This window comes from Rhinoderma darwinii, chromosome 5 (genome assembly GCF_050947455.1).
Source record: "Rhinoderma darwinii isolate aRhiDar2 chromosome 5, aRhiDar2.hap1, whole genome shotgun sequence".
NCBI classification, from domain to species: domain Eukaryota; kingdom Metazoa; phylum Chordata; class Amphibia; order Anura; family Rhinodermatidae; genus Rhinoderma; species Rhinoderma darwinii.
The window spans coordinates 58798101-58810631 of NC_134691.1; the positions used below are offsets into that span (position 1 = coordinate 58798101).

General features: G+C 52.2%; 13 non-coding genes across 13 annotated transcripts; all 13 read right to left on the minus strand.

The window, feature by feature from the left end:
• Positions 1-148: 148 nt before the first annotated feature.
• LOC142655009 (5S ribosomal RNA) lies at positions 149-268 on the minus strand. Its single transcript, XR_012849336.1, has one exon. It is a non-coding gene; the product is annotated as a 5S ribosomal RNA (ribosomal RNA).
• Positions 269-1149: 881 nt separating this feature from the next.
• On the minus strand, positions 1150-1268 carry LOC142653507 (5S ribosomal RNA). Its single transcript, XR_012848436.1, has one exon. It is a non-coding gene; the product is annotated as a 5S ribosomal RNA (ribosomal RNA).
• Positions 1269-2446: 1178 nt separating this feature from the next.
• LOC142653519 (5S ribosomal RNA) lies at positions 2447-2565 on the minus strand. Its single transcript, XR_012848448.1, has one exon. It is a non-coding gene; the product is annotated as a 5S ribosomal RNA (ribosomal RNA).
• A 569-nt stretch (positions 2566-3134) lies between these two features.
• Positions 3135-3254, minus strand: LOC142655010 (5S ribosomal RNA). The gene has a single exon (XR_012849337.1). It is a non-coding gene; the product is annotated as a 5S ribosomal RNA (ribosomal RNA).
• Positions 3255-4135: 881 nt separating this feature from the next.
• On the minus strand, positions 4136-4254 carry LOC142653531 (5S ribosomal RNA). Its single transcript, XR_012848459.1, has one exon. It is a non-coding gene; the product is annotated as a 5S ribosomal RNA (ribosomal RNA).
• A 1178-nt stretch (positions 4255-5432) lies between these two features.
• On the minus strand, positions 5433-5551 carry LOC142653542 (5S ribosomal RNA). Its single transcript, XR_012848470.1, has one exon. It is a non-coding gene; the product is annotated as a 5S ribosomal RNA (ribosomal RNA).
• A 569-nt stretch (positions 5552-6120) lies between these two features.
• LOC142655011 (5S ribosomal RNA) lies at positions 6121-6240 on the minus strand. The gene has a single exon (XR_012849338.1). It is a non-coding gene; the product is annotated as a 5S ribosomal RNA (ribosomal RNA).
• An 881-nt stretch (positions 6241-7121) lies between these two features.
• On the minus strand, positions 7122-7240 carry LOC142654877 (5S ribosomal RNA). Its single transcript, XR_012849211.1, has one exon. It is a non-coding gene; the product is annotated as a 5S ribosomal RNA (ribosomal RNA).
• A 1165-nt stretch (positions 7241-8405) lies between these two features.
• Positions 8406-8524, minus strand: LOC142653553 (5S ribosomal RNA). The gene has a single exon (XR_012848481.1). It is a non-coding gene; the product is annotated as a 5S ribosomal RNA (ribosomal RNA).
• Positions 8525-9093: 569 nt separating this feature from the next.
• LOC142655012 (5S ribosomal RNA) lies at positions 9094-9213 on the minus strand. The gene has a single exon (XR_012849339.1). It is a non-coding gene; the product is annotated as a 5S ribosomal RNA (ribosomal RNA).
• Positions 9214-10094: 881 nt separating this feature from the next.
• On the minus strand, positions 10095-10213 carry LOC142654880 (5S ribosomal RNA). Its single transcript, XR_012849213.1, has one exon. It is a non-coding gene; the product is annotated as a 5S ribosomal RNA (ribosomal RNA).
• Positions 10214-11378: 1165 nt separating this feature from the next.
• On the minus strand, positions 11379-11497 carry LOC142654835 (5S ribosomal RNA). Its single transcript, XR_012849170.1, has one exon. It is a non-coding gene; the product is annotated as a 5S ribosomal RNA (ribosomal RNA).
• Positions 11498-12066: 569 nt separating this feature from the next.
• LOC142655013 (5S ribosomal RNA) lies at positions 12067-12186 on the minus strand. Its single transcript, XR_012849340.1, has one exon. It is a non-coding gene; the product is annotated as a 5S ribosomal RNA (ribosomal RNA).
• Positions 12187-12531: the final 345 nt, after the last annotated feature.

The window sequence follows — 12531 nt, forward strand, 5'->3', positions numbered from 1 at the left end:
AGGCCTTTTAGCTGGGGCACGCAGCTAGATAGTAGGCCGGTGCGGTCGCCTAGTGGTATGGCCGTTGGCAGCCACTGGGCCCAGAGCCGGAGATCCTGGAAGGATGGAAATGACAAAAACAGGAAGATACAGCCGAGAAAAAAAATACAGTCTACAGCACCCGGTATTCCCAGGAGGTCTCCCATCCAAGTACTGTCCGAGCCCGACCCCGCTTTGCTTCCGAGATCGGACGAGATCGGGCGTATTCAGGGTGGTGTGGCCGGTAGACGCAGCTGACCTCTTCTCCACCACCCTCATTTGTTCAAAGCCCAGTCAGCCTGGTCCTGGCCGGCACGTGGCCAAATTGGTGCGTGCACCAAAGACTCGCCAGCAGGTAACGCTCACCTGCGGCACAGTGGCAGACGCCATTAGGAGCTCAGGGTGCGCACACATGAGCCCTCCATCCCTTTGACGAGCGTCGGTTGCCATTGCCAGCCGGGCATGGAAAAACGCAGCACGCCTAGAAACTTTCAGTCCATGGATACCGGCATAGCACCACTCCGGCCCAACAGGGGGCGGCTGTTTCCGAAGGACCAATGCGACGACCGCAAGGGCTGGCAGGGGGAATACAGCCGACAGGTGTTGTTGACTAATGAAACAGCTGCCACAGCAGTGATGAGCAGCGGGTGTCTTTTAAAAAGCCTCAGTGCAGGCTTTTCGACAGGCTAACAATGGAATGAGGGTGTGAAAGAGAGAGCAAGCTCGGCCAGGAAGGTGGGATGGAGCCAGGTGTACGGGAAACAATTAGGGAAGGAGGTGAGCTGGTGGTGGTGAGTGATTGGAAGCGGCTTTCAGCGCGCTTCCCTTTCCTACGCTGCGTTGTCTGCAAACGTGTGCTGCTTTCGTGACGATGTCAGTCAGCCTGCAGGTTAACACTGAGTGCCCCCAGTCCTGCAAGGGGCGCTGTTACTATTGAAATTCAGCCTTGTATTAAAAGCAGTAATGCTGGTGGTGGCCACCATGCTGATAAGGAGGACAGGGATTTTGCGAGCATTCAAAAGCGCAAAAGAGAAAGCTCAGGAAAAGAAGCAAGTGTGCAGTTGAAAAAGTCAATGGGAAAAAGGCATTGAGGACAGCGACCATTGCTTGTTGCAGTGAGGAAAAGCAAAAAGCCTACAGCACCTGGTATTCCCAGGCGGTCTCCCATCCAAGTACTAACCAGGCCTGACCCTGCTTAGCTTCCGAGATCAGACGAGATCGGGCGCATTCAGGGTGGTGTGGCCGTAGGCAGAGACAGGCCTCTCACTCACTGCTCTTCTACTTCACAGCACGCCTCTTTCCAGGGCTCAACACTAGCCCCTTTCCATTTTCTTCACTTTTATATCCCTTAAAGTGAAGCTAAACCTGAAAAATAAAATACATTTTAAAAAAACATTCAAAACAAAAAACAAATAGATGTATGACTACACTTGTAAAAAGGTCCCCTAGAAATGAGTCTGCTGCAGAAACAAGCAGTTTGCCTGAAATCTAGCAGACCAAGAGGGAGTCCTTTCCTTCCTCTCAGCCTCCTCCATGTGCGGCTGGAGACCTGCTGCTATGAGCAGTGTGCACCAGCATGGCCTCACTGCTGAGACGTTCTTTTTGGGCCAAGGGGGCGGGGCTTAGTCTCCATTCACTCCAATGGAGTGTGTAAGCTGGCCAATGCTGAAGGACCTGAAACAGGGCAGCTCCAAGGCAACGATTGCACCTGCAATTGGTGACTTTTATATGTTTGCTGTTTTCTTTTACTTTACCTTGGGCTACTGTGGGCGGCTACTGTGGGCGGCTACATACTTGTTTGCAGCGTTTTGTCTTGCAACTGTGGAAAAACATATATATTCTGCCCTTTTGACACAAACGCAGCAAAAAGCCAGAGAAAATGCACCTCGTGAACGTACCCTTGCATTGTGCAAGTTACCCAGCTTTGCCAGGCTCCTGAAAGGCAAATCGGCCCAGTTGTGCCACAATTTGGGGGGATTGATGTGAGTAGAAATGGCTTTTAGCAGATCGCTATTACAGCTTGGCGTGGCACGTTAGCCAGCTGCTTTCCCAGGACTCTGAAGGCAAATGTGCCCAGCTATGCTGCAGTGTGGAGGATTGATCACTGGCAAACTAGGCAGGGCTCTTCACGCCCCAGCTTTCCCAGGCTCAGGACTTGCAAATGGGACTAATTATGCTGCCATATGAGAGGTGGGCATTTATCAGTGCATGACTAGGCAGGTCAGTCATTTTGCATTTTGGGAAAGCTGGGTAGCAACCTCTGGGCCCAAATGTGATGGATGAAATATTGGTTGTATAAAAAGCAAGAATTGAAAAGGGCAAGTGAGAGAAAGCAAATGAAAAGCGGTAAGTGTGCGGCTAAAAAAGTCAATGGGAAAAAGACATTGAGGACAGCGACCATTGCTTGTTGCAGCGAGGAAAAGCAAAAAGCCTACAGCACCTGGTATTCCCAGGCGGTCTCCCATCCAAGTACTAACCAGGCCTGACCCTGCTTAGCTTCCGAGATCAGACGAGATCGGGCGCATTCAGGGTGGTGTGGCCGTAGGCGGAGACAGGTCTCTCATTCACTGCTCTTCTACTTTCCAGTCTGGCTCTTGCCAGTGCTGAACACTGGGCCTATTTCTTCTATCCTTTGGCTTGATTTTTCGCTCGATTAACTGTCAGCAGCGTGGCACACCTAGGCGGCACACCTGGCCAGCCCCATGGCACCCACATGCCAAAGTCTCCTGCCTGTCGTTTTTCAAGGCCAAAGCAGGAAGTCAGCCCCTTTCCTCCTTCCTCACACTCGAGTCACCTAGTGGGCTGCATGCGCTGACCAACTGAAAGGGTCAGTTGCACAAACTTCTCTGCAGAGAGAGAAATTACTTCTGTTGGCCGACCGTCGGCTCAAGCCATCCCCTGGGCATCTGCTGAAAGCCTGGTCTCTTTTAACTCTATCATTTACATGTGTCAGGCTACAGGGGCAGTGAGGCCTTTTAGCTGGGGCACGCAGCTAGATAGTAGGCCGGTGCGGTCGCCTAGTGGTATGGCCGTTGGCAGCCACTGGGCCCAGAGCCGGAGATCCTGGAAGGATGGAAATGACAAAAACAGGAAGATACAGCCGAGAAAAAAAATACAGTCTACAGCACCCGGTATTCCCAGGAGGTCTCCCATCCAAGTACTGTCCGAGCCCGACCCCGCTTTGCTTCCGAGATCGGACGAGATCGGGCGTATTCAGGGTGGTGTGGCCGGTAGACGCAGCTGACCTCTTCTCCACCACCCTCATTTGTTCAAAGCCCAGTCAGCCTGGCCCTGGCCGGCACGTGGCCAAATTGGTGCGTGCACCAAAGACTCGCCAGCAGGTAACGCTCACCTGCGGCACAGTGGCAGACGCCATTAGGAGCTCAGGGTGCGCACACATGAGCCCTCCATCCCTTTGACGAGCGTCGGTTGCCATTGCCAGCCGGGCATGGAAAAACGCAGCACGCCTAGAAACTTTCAGTCCATGGATACCGGCATAGCACCACTCCGGCCCAACAGGGGGCGGCTGTTTCCGAAGGACCAATGCGACGACCGCAAGGGCTGGCAGAGGGAATACAGCCGACAGGTGTTGTTGACTAATGAAACAGCTGCCACAGCAGTGATGAGCAGCGGGTGTCTTTTAAAAAGCCTCAGTGCAGGCTTTTCGACAGGCTAACAATGGAATGAGGGTGTGAAAGAGAGAGCAAGCTCGGCCAGGAAGGTGGGATGGAGCCAGGTGTACGGGAAACAATTAGGGAAGGAGGTGAGCTGGTGGTGGTGAGTGATTGGAAGCGGCTTTCAGCGCGCTTCCCTTTCCTACGCTGCGTTGTCTGCAAACGTGTGCTGCTTTCGTGACGATGTCAGTCAGCCTGCAGGTTAACACTGAGTGCCCCCAGTCCTGCAAGGGGCGCTGTTACTATTGAAATTCAGCCTTGTATTAAAAGCAGTAATGCTGGTGGTGGCCACCATGCTGATAAGGAGGACAGGGATTTTGCGAGCATTCAAAAGCGCAAAAGAGAAAGCTCAGGAAAAGAAGCAAGTGTGCAGTTGAAAAAGTCAATGGGAAAAAGGCATTGAGGACAGCGACCATTGCTTGTTGCAGTGAGGAAAAGCAAAAAGCCTACAGCACCTGGTATTCCCAGGCGGTCTCCCATCCAAGTACTAACCAGGCCTGACCCTGCTTAGCTTCCGAGATCAGACGAGATCGGGCGCATTCAGGGTGGTGTGGCCGTAGGCAGAGACAGGCCTCTCACTCACTGCTCTTCTACTTCACAGCACGCCTCTTTCCAGGGCTCAACACTAGCCCCTTTCCATTTTCTTCACTTTTATATCCCTTAAAGTGAAGCTAAACCTGAAAAATAAAATACATTTTAAAAAAACATTCAAAACAAAAAACAAATAGATGTATGACTACACTTGTAAAAAGGTCCCCTAGAAATGAGTCTGCTGCAGAAACAAGCAGTTTGCCTGAAATCTAGCAGACCAAGAGGGAGTCCTTTCCTTCCTCTCAGCCTCCTCCATGTGCGGCTGGAGACCTGCTGCTATGAGCAGTGTGCACCAGCATGGCCTCACTGCTGAGACGTTCTTTTTGGGCCAAGGGGGCGGGGCTTAGTCTCCATTCACTCCAATGGAGTGTGTAAGCTGGCCAATGCTGAAGGACCTGAAACAGGGCAGCTCCAAGGCAACGATTGCACCTGCAATTGGTGACTTTTATATGTTTGCTGTTTTCTTTTACTTTACCTTGGGCTACTGTGGGCGGCTACTGTGGGCGGCTACATACTTGTTTGCAGCGTTTTGTCTTGCAACTGTGGAAAAACATATATATTCTGCCCTTTTGACACAAACGCAGCAAAAAGCCAGAGAAAATGCACCTCGTGAACGTACCCTTGCATTGTGCAAGTTACCCAGCTTTGCCAGGCTCCTGAAAGGCAAATCGGCCCAGTTGTGCCACAATTTGGGGGGATTGATGTGAGTAGAAATGGCTTTTAGCAGATCGCTATTACAGCTTGGCGTGGCACGTTAGCCAGCTGCTTTCCCAGGACTCTGAAGGCAAATGTGCCCAGCTATGCTGCAGTGTGGAGGATTGATCACTGGCAAACTAGGCAGGGCTCTTCACGCCCCAGCTTTCCCAGGCTCAGGACTTGCAAATGGGACTAATTATGCTGCCATATGAGAGGTGGGCATTTATCAGTGCATGACTAGGCAGGTCAGTCATTTTGCATTTTGGGAAAGCTGGGTAGCAACCTCTGGGCCCAAATGTGATGGATGAAATATTGGTTGTATAAAAAGCAAGAATTGAAAAGGGCAAGTGAGAGAAAGCAAATGAAAAGCGGTAAGTGTGCGGCTAAAAAAGTCAATGGGAAAAAGACATTGAGGACAGCGACCATTGCTTGTTGCAGCGAGGAAAAGCAAAAAGCCTACAGCACCTGGTATTCCCAGGCGGTCTCCCATCCAAGTACTAACCAGGCCTGACCCTGCTTAGCTTCCGAGATCAGACGAGATCGGGCGCATTCAGGGTGGTGTGGCCGTAGGCGGAGACAGGTCTCTCATTCACTGCTCTTCTACTTTCCAGTCTGGCTCTTGCCAGTGCTGAACACTGGGCCTATTTCTTCTATCCTTTGGCTTGATTTTTCGCTCGATTAACTGTCAGCAGCGTGGCACACCTAGGCGGCACACCTGGCCAGCCCCATGGCACCCACATGCCAAAGTCTCCTGCCTGTCGTTTTTCAAGGCCAAAGCAGGAAGTCAGCCCCTTTCCTCCTTCCTCACACTCGAGTCACCTAGTGGGCTGCATGCGCTGACCAACTGAAAGGGTCAGTTGCACAAACTTCTCTGCAGAGAGAGAAATTACTTCTGTTGGCCGACCGTCGGCTCAAGCCATCCCCTGGGCATCTGCTGAAAGCCTGGTCTCTTTTAACTCTATCATTTACATGTGTCAGGCTACAGGGGCAGTGAGGCCTTTTAGCTGGGGCACGCAGCTAGATAGTAGGCCGGTGCGGTCGCCTAGTGGTATGGCCGTTGGCAGCCACTGGGCCCAGAGCCGGAGATCCTGGAAGGATGGAAATGACAAAAACAGGAAGATACAGCCGAGAAAAAAAATACAGTCTACAGCACCCGGTATTCCCAGGAGGTCTCCCATCCAAGTACTGTCCGAGCCCGACCCCGCTTTGCTTCCGAGATCGGACGAGATCGGGCGTATTCAGGGTGGTGTGGCCGGTAGACGCAGCTGACCTCTTCTCCACCACCCTCATTTGTTCAAAGCCCAGTCAGCCTGGCCCTGGCCGGCACGTGGCCAAATTGGTGCGTGCACCAAAGACTCGCCAGCAGGTAACGCTCACCTGCGGCACAGTGGCAGACGCCATTAGGAGCTCAGGGTGCGCACACATGAGCCCTCCATCCCTTTGACGAGCGTCGGTTGCCATTGCCAGCCGGGCATGGAAAAACGCAGCACGCCTAGAAACTTTCAGTCCATGGATACCGGCATAGCACCACTCCGGCCCAACAGGGGGCGGCTGTTTCCGAAGGACCAATGCGACGACCGCAAGGGCTGGCAGAGGGAATACAGCCGACAGGTGTTGTTGACTAATGAAACAGCTGCCACAGCAGTGATGAGCAGCGGGTGTCTTTTAAAAAGCCTCAGTGCAGGCTTTTCGACAGGCTAACAATGGAATGAGGGTGTGAAAGAGAGAGCAAGCTCGGCCAGGAAGGTGGGATGGAGCCAGGTGTACGGGAAACAATTAGGGAAGGAGGTGAGCTGGTGGTGGTGAATGATTGGAAGCGGCTTTCAGCGCGCTTCCCTTTCCTACGCTGCGTTGTCTGCAAACGTGTGCTGCATTCGTGACGCTGTCAGTCAGCCTGCAGGTTAACACTGAGTGCCCCCAGTCCTGCAAGGGGCGCTGTTACTATTGAAATTCAGCCTCGTATTAAAAGCAGTAATGCTGGTGGTGGCCACCATGCTGATAAGGAGGACAGGGATTTTGCGAGCATTCAAAAGCGCAAAAGAGAAAGCTCAGGAAAAGAAGCAAGTGTGCAGTTGAAAAAGTCAATGGGAAAAAGGCATTGAGGACAGCGACCATTGCTTGTTGCAGTGAGGAAAAGCAAAAAGCCTACAGCACCTGGTATTCCCAGGCGGTCTCCCATCCAAGTACTAACCAGGCCTGACGCTGCTTAGCTTCCGAGATCAGACGAGATCGGGCGCATTCAGGGTGGTGTGGCCGTAGGCAGAGAAAGGCCTCTCACTCACTGCTCTTCTACTTCACAGCACGCCTCTTTCCAGGGCTCAACACTAGCCCCTTTCCATTTTCTTCACTTTTATATCTCTTAAAGTGAAGCTAAACCTGAAAAATAAAATACATTTAAAAAAAACATTCAAAACAAAAAACAAATAGATGTATGACTACACTTGTAAAAAGGTCCCCTAGAAATGAGTCTGCTGCAGAAACAAGCAGTTTGCCTGACATCTAGCAGACCAAGAGGGAGTCCTTTCCTTCCTCTCAGCCTCCTCCATGTGCGGCTGGAGACCTGCTGCTATGAGCAGTGTGCACCAGCATGGCCTCACTGCTGAGACGTTCTTTTTGGGCCAAGGGGGCGGGGCTTAGTCTCCATTCACTCCAATGGAGTGTGTAAGCTGGCCAATGCTGAAGGACCTGAAACAGGGCAGCTCCAAGGCAACGATTGCACCTGCAATGGGTGACTTTTATATGTTTGCTGTTTTCTTTTACTTTACCTTGGGCTACTGTGGGCGGCTACATACTTGTTTGCAGCGTTTTGTCTTGCAACTGTGGAAAAACATATATATTCTGCCCTTTTGACACAAACGCAGCAAAAAGCCAGAGAAAATGCACCTCGTGAACGTACCCTTGCATTGTGCAAGTTACCCAGCTTTGCCAGGCTCCTGAAAGGCAAATCGGCCCAGTTGTGCCACAATTTGGGGGGATTGATGTGAGTAGAAATGGCTTTTAGCAGATCGCTATTACAGCTTGGCGTGGCACGTTAGCCAGCTGCTTTCCCAGGACTCTGAAGGCAAATGTGCCCAGCTATGCTGCAGTGTGGAGGATTGATCACTGGCAAACTAGGCAGGGCTCTTCACGCCCCAGCTTTCCCAGGCTCAGGACTTGCAAATGGGACTAATTATGCTGCCATATGAGAGGTGGGCATTTATCAGTGCATGACTAGGCAGGTCAGTCATTTTGCATTTTGGGAAAGCTGGGTAGCAACCTCTGGGCCCAAATGTGATGGATGAAATATTGGTTGTATAAAAAGCAAGAATTGAAAAGGGCAAGTGAGAGAAAGCAAATGAAAAGCGGTAAGTGTGCGGCTAAAAAAGTCAATGGGAAAAAGACATTGAGGACAGCGACCATTGCTTGTTGCAGCGAGGAAAAGCAAAAAGCCTACAGCACCTGGTATTCCCAGGCGGTCTCCCATCCAAGTACTAACCAGGCCTGACCCTGCTTAGCTTCCGAGATCAGACGAGATCGGGCGCATTCAGGGTGGTGTGGCCGTAGGCGGAGACAGGTCTCTCATTCACTGCTCTTCTACTTTCCAGTCTGGCTCTTGCCAGTGCTGAACACTGGGCCTATTTCTTCTATCCTTTGGCTTGATTTTTCGCTCGATTAACTGTCAGCAGCGTGGCACACCTAGGCGGCACACCTGGCCAGCCCCATGGCACCCACATGCCAAAGTCTCCTGCCTGTCGTTTTTCAAGGCCAAAGCAGGAAGTCAGCCCCTTTCCTCCTTCCTCACACTCGAGTCACCTAGTGGGCTGCATGCGCTGACCAACTGAAAGGGTCAGTTGCACAAACTTCTCTGCAGAGAGAGAAATTACTTCTGTTGGCCGACCGTCGGCTCAAGCCATCCCCTGGGCATCTGCTGAAAGCCTGGTCTCTTTTAACTCTATCATTTACATGTGTCAGGCTACAGGGGCAGTGAGGCCTTTTAGCTGGGGCACGCAGCTAGATAGTAGGCCGGTGCGGTCGCCTAGTGGTATGGCCGTTGGCAGCCACTGGGCCCAGAGCCGGAGATCCTGGAAGGATGGAAATGACAAAAACAGGAAGATACAGCCGAGAAAAAAAATACAGTCTACAGCACCCGGTATTCCCAGGAGGTCTCCCATCCAAGTACTGTCCGAGCCCGACCCCGCTTTGCTTCCGAGATCGGACGAGATCGGGCGTATTCAGGGTGGTGTGGCCGGTAGACGCAGCTGACCTCTTCTCCACCACCCTCATTTGTTCAAAGCCCAGTCAGCCTGGCCCTGGCCGGCACGTGGCCAAATTGGTGCGTGCACCAAAGACTCGCCAGCAGGTAACGCTCACCTGCGGCACAGTGGCAGACGCCATTAGGAGCTCAGGGTGCGCACACATGAGCCCTCCATCCCTTTGACGAGCGTCGGTTGCCATTGCCAGCCGGGCATGGAAAAACGCAGCACGCCTAGAAACTTTCAGTCCATGGATACCGGCATAGCACCACTCCGGCCCAACAGGGGGCGGCTGTTTCCGAAGGACCAATGCGACGACCGCAAGGGCTGGCAGAGGGAATACAGCCGACAGGTGTTGTTGACTAATGAAACAGCTGCCACAGCAGTGATGAGCAGCGGGTGTCTTTTAAAAAGCCTCAGTGCAGGCTTTTCGACAGGCTAACAATGGAATGAGGGTGTGAAAGAGAGAGCAAGCTCGGCCAGGAAGGTGGGATGGAGCCAGGTGTACGGGAAACAATTAGGGAAGGAGGTGAGCTGGTGGTGGTGAATGATTGGAAGCGGCTTTCAGCGCGCTTCCCTTTCCTACGCTGCGTTGTCTGCAAACGTGTGCTGCATTCGTGACGCTGTCAGTCAGCCTGCAGGTTAACACTGAGTGCCCCCAGTCCTGCAAGGGGCGCTGTTACTATTGAAATTCAGCCTCGTATTAAAAGCAGTAATGCTGGTGGTGGCCACCATGCTGATAAGGAGGACAGGGATTTTGCGAGCATTCAAAAGCGCAAAAGAGAAAGCTCAGGAAAAGAAGCAAGTGTGCAGTTGAAAAAGTCAATGGGAAAAAGGCATTGAGGACAGCGACCATTGCTTGTTGCAGTGAGGAAAAGCAAAAAGCCTACAGCACCTGGTATTCCCAGGCGGTCTCCCATCCAAGTACTAACCAGGCCTGACGCTGCTTAGCTTCCGAGATCAGACGAGATCGGGCGCATTCAGGGTGGTGTGGCCGTAGGCAGAGAAAGGCCTCTCACTCACTGCTCTTCTACTTCACAGCACGCCTCTTTCCAGGGCTCAACACTAGCCCCTTTCCATTTTCTTCACTTTTATATCTCTTAAAGTGAAGCTAAACCTGAAAAATAAAATACATTTAAAAAAAACATTCAAAACAAAAAACAAATAGATGTATGACTACACTTGTAAAAAGGTCCCCTAGAAATGAGTCTGCTGCAGAAACAAGCAGTTTGCCTGACATCTAGCAGACCAAGAGGGAGTCCTTTCCTTCCTCTCAGCCTCCTCCATGTGCGGCTGGAGACCTGCTGCTATGAGCAGTGTGCACCAGCATGGCCTCACTGCTGAGACGTTCTTTTTGGGCCAAGGGGGCGGGGCTTAGTCTCCATTCACTCCAATGGAGTGTGTAAGCTGGCCAATGCTGAAGGACCTGAAACAGGGCAGCTCCAAGGCAACGATTGCACCTGCAATGGGTGACTTTTATATGTTTGCTGTTTTCTTTTACTTTACCTTGGGCTACTGTGGGCGGCTACATACTTGTTTGCAGCGTTTTGTCTTGCAACTGTGGAAAAACATATATATTCTGCCCTTTTGACACAAACGCAGCAAAAAGCCAGAGAAAATGCACCTCGTGAACGTACCCTTGCATTGTGCAAGTTACCCAGCTTTGCCAGGCTCCTGAAAGGCAAATCGGCCCAGTTGTGCCACAATTTGGGGGGATTGATGTGAGTAGAAATGGCTTTTAGCAGATCGCTATTACAGCTTGGCGTGGCACGTTAGCCAGCTGCTTTCCCAGGACTCTGAAGGCAAATGTGCCCAGCTATGCTGCAGTGTGGAGGATTGATCACTGGCAAACTAGGCAGGGCTCTTCACGCCCCAGCTTTCCCAGGCTCAGGACTTGCAAATGGGACTAATTATGCTGCCATATGAGAGGTGGGCATTTATCAGTGCATGACTAGGCAGGTCAGTCATTTTGCATTTTGGGAAAGCTGGGTAGCAACCTCTGGGCCCAAATGTGATGGATGAAATATTGGTTGTATAAAAAGCAAGAATTGAAAAGGGCAAGTGAGAGAAAGCAAATGAAAAGCGGTAAGTGTGCGGCTAAAAAAGTCAATGGGAAAAAGACATTGAGGACAGCGACCATTGCTTGTTGCAGCGAGGAAAAGCAAAAAGCCTACAGCACCTGGTATTCCCAGGCGGTCTCCCATCCAAGTACTAACCAGGCCTGACCCTGCTTAGCTTCCAAGATCAGACGAGATCGGGCGCATTCAGGGTGGTGTGGCCGTAGGCGGAGACAGGCCTCTCATTCACTCCTCTTCTACTTTCCAGTCTGGCTCTTGCCAGTGCTGAACACTGGGCCTATTTCTTCTATCCTTTGGCTTGATTTTTCGCTCGATTAACTGTCAGCAGCGTGGCACACCTAGGCGGCACACCTGGCCAGCCCCATGGCACCCACATGCCAAAGTCTCCTGCCTGTCGTTTTTCAAGGCCAAAGCAGGAAGTCAGCCCCTTTCCTCCTTCCTCACACTCGAGTCACCTAGTGGGCTGCATGCGCTGACCAACTGAAAGGGTCAGTTGCACAAACTTCTCTGCAGAGAGAGAAATTACTTCTGTTGGCCGACCGTCGGCTCAAGCCATCCCCTGGGCATCTGCTGAAAGCCTGGTCTCTTTTAACTCTATCATTTACATGTGTCAGGCTACAGGGGCAGTGAGGCCTTTTAGCTGGGGCACGCAGCTAGATAGTAGGCCGGTGCGGTCGCCTAGTGGTATGGCCGTTGGCAGCCACTGGGCCCAGAGCCGGAGATCCTGGAAGGATGGAAATGACAAAAACAGGAAGATACAGCCGAGAAAAAAAATACAGTCTACAGCACCCGGTATTCCCAGGAGGTCTCCCATCCAAGTACTGTCCGAGCCCGACCCCGCTTTGCTTCCGAGATCGGACGAGATCGGGCGTATTCAGGGTGGTGTGGCCGGTAGACGCAGCTGACCTCTTCTCCACCACCCTCATTTGTTCAAAGCCCAGTCAGCCTGGCCCTGGCCGGCACGTGGCCAAATTGGTGCGTGCACCAAAGACTCGCCAGCAGGTAACGCTCACCTGCGGCACAGTGGCAGACGCCATTAGGAGCTCAGGGTGCGCACACATGAGCCCTCCATCCCTTTGACGAGCGTCGGTTGCCATTGCCAGCCGGGCATGGAAAAACGCAGCACGCCTAGAAACTTTCAGTCCATGGATACCGGCATAGCACCACTCCGGCCCAACAGGGGGCGGCTGTTTCCGAAGGACCAATGCGACGACCGCAAGGGCTGGCAGGGGGAATACAGCC